At 42.3% G+C, this 13,840-nt stretch overlaps 2 long non-coding RNA genes across 4 annotated transcripts; one reads left to right on the top strand and one right to left on the bottom strand.

The window, feature by feature from the left end:
• Positions 1-1,397: 1,397 nt before the first annotated feature.
• LOC109733317 (uncharacterized) lies at positions 1,398-11,213 on the bottom strand. Its single transcript, XR_002225599.4, has 3 exons — positions 10,928-11,213; positions 2,024-2,060; positions 1,398-1,924 (listed from the first exon to the last, which is right to left on the bottom strand). It is a non-coding gene; the product is annotated as an uncharacterized lncRNA (long non-coding RNA).
• Positions 2,192-8,875, top strand: LOC109733315 (uncharacterized). 3 transcript variants are annotated; one of them, XR_012188900.1, is made up of 14 exons: positions 2,192-2,631; positions 2,887-2,946; positions 3,198-3,478; positions 3,986-4,167; positions 4,250-5,059; positions 5,128-5,368; positions 5,449-5,511; positions 5,628-5,690; positions 6,332-6,570; positions 7,051-7,105; positions 7,333-7,398; positions 7,651-7,821; positions 7,927-8,082; positions 8,460-8,875. It is a non-coding gene; the product is annotated as an uncharacterized lncRNA (long non-coding RNA). The 3 variants fall into 3 exon arrangements; XR_012188898.1 differs by having other exon boundaries at positions 7,651-7,853; XR_012188899.1 differs by having other exon boundaries at positions 2,218-2,631; positions 2,887-2,927; positions 3,232-3,478; positions 6,332-6,409; positions 7,651-7,853.
• Positions 11,214-13,840: the final 2,627 nt, after the last annotated feature.

Genomic DNA, 13,840 nt, shown 5'->3' with positions numbered 1-13,840 from the left:
TTCCTCTGGTCCTTAGCCTCCATGGCGATGGTGACCCCTCCGGCTTCTTCCTCCATGGCCTCCGTTGATGTTGGCCCCCTCCGGCAGGGTGACAGAGAGGGCCTAGATTGGTTTTTTTGTGGCTACGTAGGCTTACGGTGGCGGAACTCCCGATCTAGGTTCCTTTTCGGGGGTTTCTGTATTTATAGGAATTTTTGGCGTTAGTTTCAGGGGGTCCACGAGGCGCCCACAAGGTTGGAGCACCCTCCCGGGGGGTAGGGCGCGCCCCCCGACCTTGTGGAGGCCTTTCTGGCCCAACTCTTTTGCTTCGGGGGCTTCTTCTGGTCCATAAAAAATCACCGTAAATTTTCAGATCATTTGGACTCCGTTTGATATTCCTTTTCTGCGAAACTCAAAAACAAGGAAAAAACAGAAACTGGCACTGGGCTCTAGGTTAACTAGATGATACCCCGCGCGTTGCGGCGGGAATATGTTGCAATATATTTCAATAAGATTTGGTTGTATGAAATATTTGGATTAATAATATATAAAAAACTAAAAATACATATTACAAATTGGATTTTTTGTATAGTAGAAAAATGTTTGTTAAATACAAGTCACCTAATTTTTTCATGATGATGACAACTGACTTTTCATGTACAACCATGAGGTTAGGCTGAAAGGTTTCATTTTCATAACATTATCTCAACCACTTGATTAGATGTTCACATAAGTTGTAACAATCTAGACCATATTTAGATACAATATTTACAGATTTTCTGCATTAAATAACAATAAAAGGAGTATTGTTACATTTGTCGATGTTCCATGCATGCATAAGTAGAACTTTGCAATCACTAAATTTTGATTGTTTTTTGAGATAGCGGACCGCTCATGCCAAGCGCTCCAATCACTAAATGTTCTTCCTAAAGTTAATCAGAAACCTTCAAAACTCGAATGACAGACACATGGCCTAAAGACCTCAAATGACAAAAAAATGCTGGTGTGCCAAATTTGTTTTCCCCTCCAATTCAATCTTAATGATGCCGGAAATATCAGATGGATGTCATATAAAAAACGCCATGAGTAAATATTTGGGAAAAAAATACATGTGCTATACTCGAGTTAACATCATAAAAAAGAGTTGTTGTCATGAATTTGTGTAATTTTACTTGATCTAGTTGATGAAATCCGATGGGGGAACTAACTTGGCCAATCATTGCAAAAAAAAAATCTTGAATATTGCAGAAATATGTTTGGGTAGACCGAGTAAAGATAGTGCTAGCTAATTGGCAAATATTCTAAATAGTACAAAAGAGAGAAACATACTCACCTTATAAATTTAGCAGATAGTAGGCATTTTGCAACACACACCATCAGACATGTAGCGAACTTGAGCCAACGGTTTCAAATAAGAATATAGAGCACAAAACCATCGATTACTAAATTCAACAGAACATAAAATGGAAGAACATCCATGTCAAGCTGATGCCCCTGTCCAAGCACCACCTGTGTGTCATGAACAGTGAACAAAAATAAATTAAAGATTAGAAACTACAGCATCACTTAGAGACTCTATTGGATAGACTTGTGTTGTGCAAGCGTTGCATTGTGTGCTCTTCTAGGTCACTGAAAGTGAGTGTGTAGTACTGCAAAAAGGGGGCAACCGGACTCTGTATTATCATCATCATCAAAGAAAAAAACCTAAAATAAATCTGAACTTTCACCATCTCCTTCTCTCGCTGTAACTCATCGCCAATTTCCTGTGATTGTCATCTCCTGTAAGCTGTTGTTATTCGGGACATGACATGGCTGGGACACGGGAGTAGTGGAGGTAGCCGAGGTTGGGCGCTCCTAGGCAGCAGGATAGCGGCACACTCCTGACGCGTGAGTTGATCGTGTTGTCGGCCGATCTGAGTCCCTGCCCGGCGTCGCACCAGTGAGGCTGAAAACAAAGCCAGCTCCAAAGTCAGATCCCATGAGTGGTTGATCCGATTCCGGTGGAACCAACCAGAACCAAACTCCCCGACGTTGGAGCTACTACCTTGGACTGAACAAAGACATAGACGGGAGATGAGTATCTCTACTCCTAATGTCTCAGTTGGTAGTCCGCGTTCCGGGTTTATTTTTCGTCCCATCATTTTCGTCCGGTTTTTTTTCATTGGTTTTTTTCGTCACATCTCCACCCCGCACACACGCACCCGAAAAACCCACCCGACACCAAACGCGGCTCCTCTCGACCCCTCGAGAGTAAACGCCGCCGCCGTCCTCTTCCTGACGCAACTGCAGGTCACAGCGCCACCGCCAACGTCCGAGAGTAGCCGCCGCGCCTGAGGACCGAGAGGAGCCGCCACCGAGATCCGAGACTAGCCGCTGCGGCTGAGGACCGAGAGGAGCCGCCGCCTCCAGGTTGCGACTGTGACACACCGCCGCCTCCAGGTCGCCGCCGAGGTCCGCAATCGCCGAAGCCGGCCGGCCCTCACCTCCATCGACCTCCTCTCGGATGGATCCTGCACGTCGCTAGATCGACGGAAGGGGACCTCCACCACCGCCGTTCTTCTCCCTCCCCGACCTCCCGTCACCGTGCTCCCCGGATCTGGCCGTGGCCACAACCGGCGGAGCTTCCCGGCCACCGCCGACGACGCCAGCGAGGTAGCCACAGTCGTTGCTGCCAGATCCATGGAGGAGTGTACCCCGGCCTTCTCCTCGTTTTCCTCTTGTTGTATGCCTTTATTAATATTGCTATGCGTTATCACTAACACATTGGCAATGCAACACCTTCTGGAGATAGCATTGACGGTAGTACACATGTTTTGTACTGTAAGCCATTGCATTTACCTATAGGAATATGCAACTCACAGTTCTCTCTGTATGTTTTCGGTACATGTTCGGAATATCTGCTACTAGGTGCATACAAGATGAATCTTCAAGACATGCTATCTTGCTTCGTAAGTACTGCTATTTAAGGTGAGCCTTGCAGAACTATCTTTTAATGTCTCCAGTTTATCCTAAAGTATTTTAGCCTAAATTTCTTGTCATTTAGATAGATGTGGGTTATGCTAATCTGACTGGTGGGTTATGCTAATCTGACTGGTAAGTATGGTATTGTAGCTACTGTACATGTCCCTCAATTTCCCAGTTCCATGTGTCAGGATGCTAATATGGGTGTTACTATATTGCCTTCCATTTTGTAATATGTTATGTTTGCAATTTCTCAGGGCCGCTGCTGCCGCCGTCCGTATCAACGCATAGGCCGCTTGCCCAGCTCCCTCATTCCGAGCATGACACCACGCGTCGGAGCTTGTCGGGAGGCACGGAAGGACGAACAGAGTTCTACCGGTGATCCGTGTTGTCGCTGACGGTGTCATAGGATCTGCGGTGCACGTGGACAAGGCGATGGGGCTGCCAACCTACCTCCTCTTCACCACAGCGCATGTGGATTCTTGGGCTACCACAACTTGGATCAGCTTTTTCAAGAGGGGATGCTTGCCATTCAGAGGTAAATGGTGCTCTTCAATTTTGTTGTTGTTTGATTTGGCTTGCAGTTTCTACAAATGATGTGAGGCTTGGCTTTGGGTAGTACATCATCTGCTCCAGTGTCTAATTGCACGCATAACAATCACTTGATTTATGCGCTTCAACCTTCAAATAGTTTGTAATTTATAGAATTCACTACGGCACTTGTTCATTCATGTATATGTGGCTGGATCTGATGGAGAAGATAAAGACAACTAATACGCTGAAAATGATTTTACATCCTGGTTCGAAAAGTAAAAGGGAAATCTTCGAGTAAATGTATGTTCTACTACAAAGGAACTTCCCGAGGGATCCCATTGAAATTGAAAGAATGTTTCTTTTTTTATTCCTATGCATACTAAATGTGCATCTTGGCCTGGCTCTTGGCACACGCACAATCCATCAGATGAACAGAGCACTCTTCGAGTACTCCTGTATTTCCTATAGCAATATTACTTACATTTAGTTTCGTGCCATCATGGAAATTCAGACGGGCGTTTCGCAGAGTGTTCAAAATAATACTTTGCAAGGGACAGGAGCGCGATGTCAAGCAGCAGCAGCAGCAGCAGCAGGTTCTGCAGCTGACGACCCTGGTGAGTCCACGGTCGTGCTCAACTCCCGCCAGCAGGGCGCGAAGGAGTTTCCCCTTGAACCCCATGACCTGATTCTCAGGTTCGTAATTTAGCCTATTTTTGGCTGTTGATCACTCCTTTGTTTCTTTGTACATGTTCTGATTAATGGTGCTTTGGAACAGTTCAACATGTAGTTTTTGATGGGATTTAGTATTTTTGGGCTGTTGAGATGGAACAGTTCAACGCGGTCGTAATTTTGGGCTGTTGAGGTGGGATTTAGTACAAATCCGGGGAGCTGAAGCTTAAGAAGTTACAGAATGAGTTTGCCTCGTTTTTCACTCTATATATTGATTTTATTGACTACAAAGATTTTGTATTTTCCATCGTCAAAACAGGCTGCACTTTCCTAAATTTTATGACTAATGGAGGTGTATGGTGCAATCTAAGCTGGAGTACAACTTGTATGCTTATTTATATCCCTCCTGTTGCTAATACGCAGGAAGATATTTATCATATATTTTTGTTGCCTCATAAAAAAATGAACCTAATGTTCTTCCCTGATATACTATTAGTCACGGTGTTGGCTATTGTTATTTGAAGTATAGATTGAAATGCTTCAGATATTGTGCCTCATGAAAGAACACACTTATGTTATGAAATCAAACTTTCCAGTTTCTAAAAAGATTAAGTGTCTGTTGGCTGCTAATAATTTTGTTTATAATAAATTATATTCTTGTTTATTATATATGCAGGTTGATTTGAACAATGTATAAGGTCGCCACTGCTGGCCGAGTTGGATACCCATTTGTGGTCCTTTTTTCCTTGTTCTTGTTGTATAGATGACAGTTCATGGATTTCTGATATGATTGCTTCAGTGATGATTTTTGCAGAACCACATGCCGATGGTGCACTTGCCTTTGGAATTAAAGATCAGCTTACTACACTAACCAGATATCATATATAAATACTCTACTCTACAGCAGTATGAAGGGGTGAGCTAATTCTGTTGTCACTGTGTTTCACACTTCTCTGTCATAGTTTGCGCCTAATTTCCCTACAGATTTCAGGGCTAGCAAATATGTTAAAGATAGATACAGAGAAAGGCGATTAGGGGAGTGGATTCCGATAATGATGCGAAAAAAAATTCCTTTGGGTCGAACACATACTCTTGAAAGAAAGCAAGAAGCTTCTTGGTAATGGAGATGGTTCTCTTATATTTGGTAGGAGTCAGAAAAAATCCAGCATGGAAAAACACCATATTCAACATGGTGTAATTATGATGATCTAAACGAGTATTCCTGGTCTGTCTACAACCTTATTTTATGGTCACATACTAACACACCTTTTCAAATTTTCCCTAATAGATCCTACTCTGTTTTAGGACTTCTGATTGTTTCTCACTGCCATGACCAATACGGGATGATGGTGGCTTCTTCAAATATGTGCAAGATATGTCCTCTTTAGCATCACTGGATTTTTGAAAACGTTATATCTGAATTTAGAGTGCACTTCTGCAAAAAAGATTTTGTCCTGATTACTATTTCGATTTTATTTCTGTAGGCACTATGAAATGATCGAATGCCGCTAATCATTTTGGAGGTTTGTTGTAGGGTGCTCTACCAGGTATTTTGTTCAGATATGCTCTTTCTCTGCCTGCCATTTTAGCCATCAGTTGAGAATTATATTCAGGTTAGCAAACAAGTTTCTTGATACTTATAAGGCGAACATACTTATAAGGTGAACATACAAAAGAAATAAAATCTTGATGACTTGTGAGCTTTGCCTATTAACTTAAAATTAACGCTGACAAGTTTCATGTTCTGTACCATGGTAAGTCATGAGTCTGCTGTCTTGATACAAGGAAATAAGGAAATATTAGTTTTCTGATTATTCGTTCATATCTTATTACTGAAAGGATTGCCAGTGTATTAGTAATTCAAGTTTCACCTTTCGCAGTGTAGTCTGGAATATTTGTAATTAGCAAGATGAACTCCTATCAACTACTCCCAAGGTTTTCTGAAACTGTACGAACATTTGCTAACAGAAACTTAAGTTAGCAAGTTTGCATAGCTGCTTAGCTATCAAGTTGCTCTGCAGTTAATAACTTAATATACACCTATGTTAAATACATATACTTGTTGAAAGGTTTTTGTGTACTGCTCCTTGTCCTTTATGTGACATTTACTTTCGTAGTCAGTCATAAATGGATCCAGGTAGATGTATGGATATCTATATGGTGGATGATCCGTGTCATTCTTTTACAGGTCATAATATGCACCCACACAATTCAAGTTCATATTCTGGAAGGACATTGACCAACGAACCTTGTAGTAATGTTACAGGTCATAAAATTGTGTATTCCTACTAACCATCATTGCATGTGTGCAGTGGTTAGAGATTTTGTAGTGGATAATCAATTATCTTTATCTGCTTCTAACTCAAGGAATCATACTGCAACATTTCCTCCAGTGCAGGCAAACTCAAATGATAGTTAGTAAACTTGGTTAGTAATATTTTTTGTTTTCTTACCTTGCATTTGTGATACGTCACTGAACATGTTTATTAGTTTGTCACGTCACTCCTGCTTGACATGCCAATTCACAAAGGGCAGCCCGGTGCACATCGCTCCCGCTTGCGCAGGGTCCGGGGAACGGTCCGACCACTTGACATGCCAATTCACAAAAATGAAAGAAATCCAGATGACCTGTGAACCTCCCTGTTGACATAAAATTAATGTTGTTTTATGTCTAAGCCTCATCTATCATATACATGTACAGTTACGGTGGTGGATTTCAATTCCTGTAACTTAGTTTTCTTACGAGATGTAACTCATCTACTAATATATAGTAGTATGTATAAAGTTTCTTAATCAAGCTAGCCTAATGGACGGCACCATACTTAGCCAAGCTAATAGACGACCCATGCCCAGTACAATTTTTTCAACTGCTGTATAATGGTATTATGATTTCGTGCTCTTTTTCAGAAAATCTGGGTGATGAAGCTGACTCAATAGATCCAGATTTTGGCCGCTAAAGCTGGTAGTGCATCCTTGTCTATGGTGTGGACAGAGGGAGAAAGGAGGCAATTAACTACAGTCTGAATGTAAAATAAAATTGTCTAAATTAAAATAGAATCTGATAAAACAAAACAAAGGAGGTCATTAACTAGAGAATTAGGCTGGACTAGATATACATATTATACTGTATTTTCCCACTAAAAACATCCAGCGGGGAGGCTGATGCAGCACTATCACGAATTGTTCCAGCTCTTCCTGAATCGATATGGTTTGTCGATGTTGGGATCCTCGATGGTGATTAGCAACTGAATCGTGGTAATCATCGACACTTCTCTCCCACAGCCAACTCCCTTTGATCTGGCCCATCATTTTATATTGCTCCTCTTCCTGTTTGTTTGGATAAAGTTAGTCTTTCATATCTTTTTTACCTGTTTGATATGTCCTTGCACTAATTTTGATCAGTGTGCTATTAGATTTCTACAGCTAGAACAAAGTGTATGTGTATTCTGAATCCGGGTGCGTTGACGTTCTGTTGCTTGAAGTGATGTTTTCTTGGTGACGATGTAGGATGGAAGTACACTTTACTTCAAAGGATTGCACACATATGAAGCGGTTATTGATGAAGTCATGGAAAAGGGACTTGCCAATGCTACACAGTCATGAAATCTTTGTCTGTTTCACTCTTCTTCCATACATGATATGCAAGGTTCTTGGGATGCTCGGTACTGTTGCCAGGAGGTACGAAATGGTTTGATCTGTCAAGCATGGATGTAAGTTCACTTATATGATTCCCCAATTGTTAGATCTATAGTATCACTAGCTGAATCTTCTGTTCGTGTTCAGTGCTGAAGCACAAAATACAAGGGGGTGCATGAGGAGGCGAGAGCTGACGGCAACCATTGGAGGAGGTCTGGTCGGTCGAAGAGTAAGGCGTGGGCAACTCCGGAGAGATTTGGCTTGAGCAAATGTCGATGCTGCTGCAATGAGAAGACCCTTTCTGTGAGCCCTATCCCTCTCATTTAGCGTCTCGATTTTGGGTTCTTCTGCTCCCTGTTTCTCTGTTCATTTGTGGTGATGGATAGAAAGCATCCATACTTCCATAGGCAGAAGCTTGCACTTACCAAATAGGTAATATTTCCAGTTCTGAGTACCTATTTCTTAGAACAATGCATCTATTATGTCATCAGTGTGCTGATAGAACCGAGTCACCGGAAATATTGCAGTATAGCTTGTTGGAGTAAAACATGTACTTTTGATTTTATTTATCAAAAATCCTGGTTCATTGCATGGTTTTGTTATCATAACTCTGTTTCATCAAGTTTTATTCTGAAAGTGATATGAGATTTTAGCCAAGCTGTTTTTAAATTTGTGAGCAGGCATGTAATTCAGGCAATAGCTGAGCTCCCAGCCTCCTAAGACTGGCATGGGCACATCAATAAGGGCATGGAGCCCATCAAAGAGGAGGTCGGAGCGGCGTTGGACCTGGATCAACTCATCTAAATCAAGCGGCCGGCCTCGGCTGGGAGTCACCAACGCTCCACCTGGACGGCGTCGGCTGGGACAGCTCCACATGCAATGGCTGGCCGGGGACCAGACCTCGACAGGAACGTGTTGCCCTTTGAGCCGGTGCAGAGCGACAAGTTCGTAGCATCGTTATAGTTTTTTGCACAAAGATAGACCCTGTAGTACTGATCAGGTGAAACAGATCGATGTGGCACTGGTACTGAACTGAAGCAACAATTTGTTCAACAAAATATGATCCAAATAGAGCGCATATTAGTTTCTATAACAAGGATCGTCGCCGGTTTTGTGCCATTCATGTGTTTTTTCCCTATATATAGGATTGCTCTTTCGTTTTGGTTTGTCAAGATTTGAAATGGTTGTGGTGGTTAATATCTCTGTAGGTGTTCTTTGACCTCGAGAATGGCAACCAGGAGCTCAAGAGCGACGTCAAGGACCTCTACATCAACCTCGGGCAAGTAACGACATGTTTGAAGTGGAAATGTATCCATGACTGTTGGTTGTTGTTGTCAACGATTTTTTTTGGAGAAGAAATAATAAAGCCATTTTTGTTGAACAATAACTGGGGGGGGACAACTAGATAAAGAGCTAAAACAAAAATATGGGGGACTGGTTAGCATGCTAGGTCAGAGCAAAGCAAAAACCCGTATAAATGAGTCCCAAGGAGCAAAGATCATTATGTAGAATAGAATATTTTTGCTCCATGAAACCTTTCCTGGGCTCCATGAATTGTGTTTTTGTGCTCATGCTTGTGCATATTCTATAATTTTGATTCGTTGTTCAGGCATTTGGAGCTCACAGTTATCTAAGTTTCTCATATGTGTGTTTTTGAAGAATTTGATACTTTAGAGTCTTTCTATTATATTATCTTTGAATCTACTTAGAATAGATTAGTAGTATGATAGTGAAGTAATCTAATTCAATTTCCTTTTTCATTGCAACCACTTAATTTCAATCGGGTCAAAATAAAAAATCAAAGACAATTTTTTTCAGCCATAAGTAGAACACCAGAGCTAATTGATACACCATTTTGAAGATTGATACACTGTTGCAGGGAAAGCAGCGCACGCAACGGTGGTCAAGGGCTTGTGCCTGTTGACCTCGTCCGTGGCTGCTGTTGGTCGGTGAAGGAGGCATGCATGAGGTGGTGCAAGGGCATGCTGGTGATATGCTGGTGACGGAGTCGCGCATCATGAGGCCGGGTGAGTAACGCTCGGGAACTGTCGGGCGCTCAGACTGACGCGGGATGGGGTTGGCGCGGTGACTCAAGGAGGAGGATGTAGTTATGGGGGAGGGAGTGACGACAGAGGGGCTTCGATGGCCCGACGAGACCCTACATCATAATTAAGGAGGACCCTACATCTAAAGGAAACAGAGCAGTCTATATCATTAGTCTATTACTGGATTTCTAGAAGAAGGAAAAGGGGAGAAATGGTTGTTTCTGCTACTCTACATTTGCTTTAAAATTGGTGTACATATATCAAGAAGAACTTGGTTGCAAAAGTGATCAAACATAACATTCAACACAAACACATTGGTTTTGTAATTAAATGCCTAAGATCTTATAATTTTGAATTAAATTGTTTGATTATACAATCAGTTCACATTATTTGGTGTAGCATGCTGTTTAACATTTTAGAGTTCCATCCTTTTTAGTAATGAAATAATGATGAACTCATATTAGTGGATCCATAAAAGTGTATGATATTAGTTTGACAAGGTTATATAGCAAGGCAATTCTTGTTTGACGAGAATAATGAAAAACCAAGCAGCAAAAGAAGATAAATTTGGAAAGAAGAGATAATTTTTCGCTCGAGGGTGGGGTTGTAAGGAATCCGTGGCACGAGTAAACAAAAGCATCTTGGTCGCCATATAGAAAAACATCTTGGTTGCCTCCTCTCTATCTCACCCATCTTGTTGCCAGGCATGGAAGAGAGGAGGGAGAGCCGAGGAGCATGGTGGCCTCTGGCTGTTGCCCGGGAAAAGGTAAAGGTCGTGGCACGACTGCCCGTCGCAATGCCGCTGCTCCTTGCGTGCTTGTTTCCCTCCTTACACCCCCATGTCCAACTCGATCTTCGGCTGCCGCAACACCGTACATGACCAAGTCTAGCACCCGCGCCCGCCGCCCTCTTGTGAATGGCCAACTGATAGTCGAAGGTGGGGAAGGCTTCGATAGTATGATAGTATGATGTGTGTTAGCTGATTGTCAAGAAAAAGATGTGAGTCACTTGAGATGGCATTATTCTTGGTTATTTTAGCTCCGTGAGTAGCATCTTAAATTTTTCCAAAAGCCCGTGGCAACGCACGGGCGTTTTACTAGTACGCAGTAACAGGGCACTGCAGCCGCCGTCTCGAGGCTCGACGATCCAGAGTACCACACAGGCCAGGGGGCATATCCCGAGAGAATCCCGGGGAGTTGCGGAGCTGAGTCGGACGAGCCGCCGTGCCGGATGAGCGCCCAGATTGGCCCTCAGCCACCGGGGAGAAAATTGGCGTTCCTTTTCGTTTGGGAGAGAGAGGGGTCAATCTGTTGAGGCTTGAGGGATCGGAAGCGGTAGCTTTTTATTGCCAATTGAGAGAGAGGGTCCGCGTGATGCGGCTGGGAAGGGAGGGACATCTCGTCTTCCATCGATTTTATACCTACACTGGTAACGGAACCCATGATAAACGAAGGGATTGCTCGTCTTCAATCGATTCCACGTTAAAATTTGTTGATATGGCCGGGTTGGTGACGTGGATAGCTTGTAGAGATAAATATGATAGTGGGGATGAATCTCTTAGGTATATAGGATAGGTTAATCATAAAATTCATATAAAATAACATATAAATGCATATCAAACATTCAAGATAGATAATATAATATATGAATACTTTATAAATTATAGATACGTTGGAGACGTATCATTGCTGTAGCTTAACTATCCGGGCGTCACACAAGCAGTACAAGAGATATAGCAGTATAACGACATGAGAAATGAATATTCATTTCTTCATGATTAGGTTGCATCCTTTCAAGCAAATTCAGGTCTCCAGCAAATTCTTCAAACGTTCAAATTCGTCTGGAGACCTAACCCTGCATAAGAGATTAGTTCTTTTTCTTCACCACCCACATCTGGAGGGATGACAAATAGTTCATCATTCTGCAAGCTCCATAAGAGAATGGTGGCATTGAAGCCAGTGCACTTCGTTCCACAGAAGAGGGGTTAGAGTATGCATATGAATAAGCAGAGAAATTCTTCGAGGACTTATGAACATAATTATTTGAAGAATAATGCACATATTCATAGCTCTTAGATTTTCCCTGCGAAACAGAAGCGTTAGCACAATGATGTTCATATGAGGATCTGGATCCACGTGAGGAACTTGATCCATATGAGGATTTGGATCCATATGAGGAATTTGATCCATATGATGAATTTGATCCATATGAAGAATTTGATCTGGGGTTCCTATTCTTCACAGGTAGTGTCATGAGGACGTTCAGCTGAAGACTTTCAAGGCATCTTTTGGGAACCCAGATTTTCTTCATAGGGGATCGTTCTGCAGTTAGTACCAACATATCTAGCAAATACTTCACCATTCCGATTTTTGAACAGTTTATAGTTGGAGTCAAATGACTCATCAGATGAATATGAAGATTCACATGTAAAGCCAGACAAAGTGGATGGATCTACGGGAGGTCCTTTTGCAGCCACCCATGAGGTTTTGGGATACTGCTCAGGTTTCCCGTACGTCCCATCAGCATTGAGTTTCCTCTCAAAGGCAATATCCTCTTTCCTAGGGTTTTTGTTGAGGATCTGCTTTTTAAGCACATCACAAAGAGCTTGATGCCCTTTGAGGCTTTTGTACATGCCTGTCACATACAATTCCTTCAACCCTGCATTATCGTTAGTGATACTTGTGTTATTCTCAGATGAGGAATTTGTGACCACAAAGACAGTTGAAGAATTTGCAGCAACAAAAGCATTTGAACTTTCAGGTGAAAAATTAGCAGATTCACGTTCAATGCATTTCAGACATGGTGGTATGAATTCTTCCTGAGCGAAACTGGTCTGTTGAGCAAGAAATGAATCGTTTTCCTTCTGAAGATCTTCATGACTCACCCTTAGCTTCTCAAGATCTTGCTTTCTTTAAAGAAATTCATAAGAAAGTTTCTAATGATCGGCTAAGAGAGTGTTATGATGACTTTGAAGGTTATCAAACTTAGACTGTAGTCGCTGAAGATTATCAGTCAGAGTTTGAGTTCGATCCAATTCCTCGCCCAACAGGTCATCGCTTTTGTCTAGTAGATTTTGAACCTTTTCAAAAACCTTTTGTTATTTAGCGGCAATCTTAGCAAGTTTGGAATAGCTAAGTTTGAGATTTTCATCAGATTCATCCTCACTTGATTCAGAGGAGGGATATTTGAGTACCTTGGCACTTTTTGCCATGAAGCAATAGGTGGGAGCGTAGTCATCGTCGCCATCGTCAGCAGTGTTGGAGTCGACATTTTCTTCATAGTTGAAGATGGACTTGCTGACGAAAGCAGTAGCGAGAGCTAGACTCGCCACACCAGAGTATGACTCCTTAGATACCTCCTCTTCCTCATTTTCCTCAGATTCAGGTTCAGAATTCATTTCCTTGCCAATGAATGCCTGAGCCTTTTTGGAACTACTCTTCTTGTAATATGAAGACTATGAAGATTTTGATGATGAGGACTCTGAAGATTTCTTCTTCTTCTCCGAGTCATCTGAACTATCATCCTTGTACTTCTTCTTCTTCTTTGATTCCTTTGCCCACTGAGGACAATCAGTTATATAGTGACCAGGTTTCTTGCATTTGCGGCAAGTCCTCTTCTTGTAATCGCGGGATGAGGAATCTGATCTCATGTCATCACCTCTAGAAGATTTTCCAAAGCGACCACGTCTTGAGAACTTCTGGAATTTTCCCACAAGCATTGCTAGCTCCTGGCTTGGTTCTTCAGGATCACCAAGACTGCTATCAGAATCTTCTCGTTCAGATGAGGAAACTACCTTGGCCTTCAGAGCGCATGATCTTCCATATCTTGGCCCGTAGATCTCTTCTCAGCTTGTTGGAACTCATGAGTATTTAGCCTCTCGAGGATATGAGCAGGATCTAATGACTTGTAGTCTCCACGTTCTTAAATCATTAGTGCAAGTTTGTCGAATGAGGAATCAAGTGATCTCAGCTTCTTCACCACCTCATGGTCGGTGATGTCAGTGGCACCAAGTGCTT

This window comes from Aegilops tauschii, chromosome 7, assembly GCF_002575655.3.
Source record: "Aegilops tauschii subsp. strangulata cultivar AL8/78 chromosome 7, Aet v6.0, whole genome shotgun sequence".
NCBI lineage: Eukaryota > Viridiplantae > Streptophyta > Magnoliopsida > Poales > Poaceae > Aegilops > Aegilops tauschii.
This window is presented reverse-complemented; position numbering and strand designations above follow the sequence as displayed.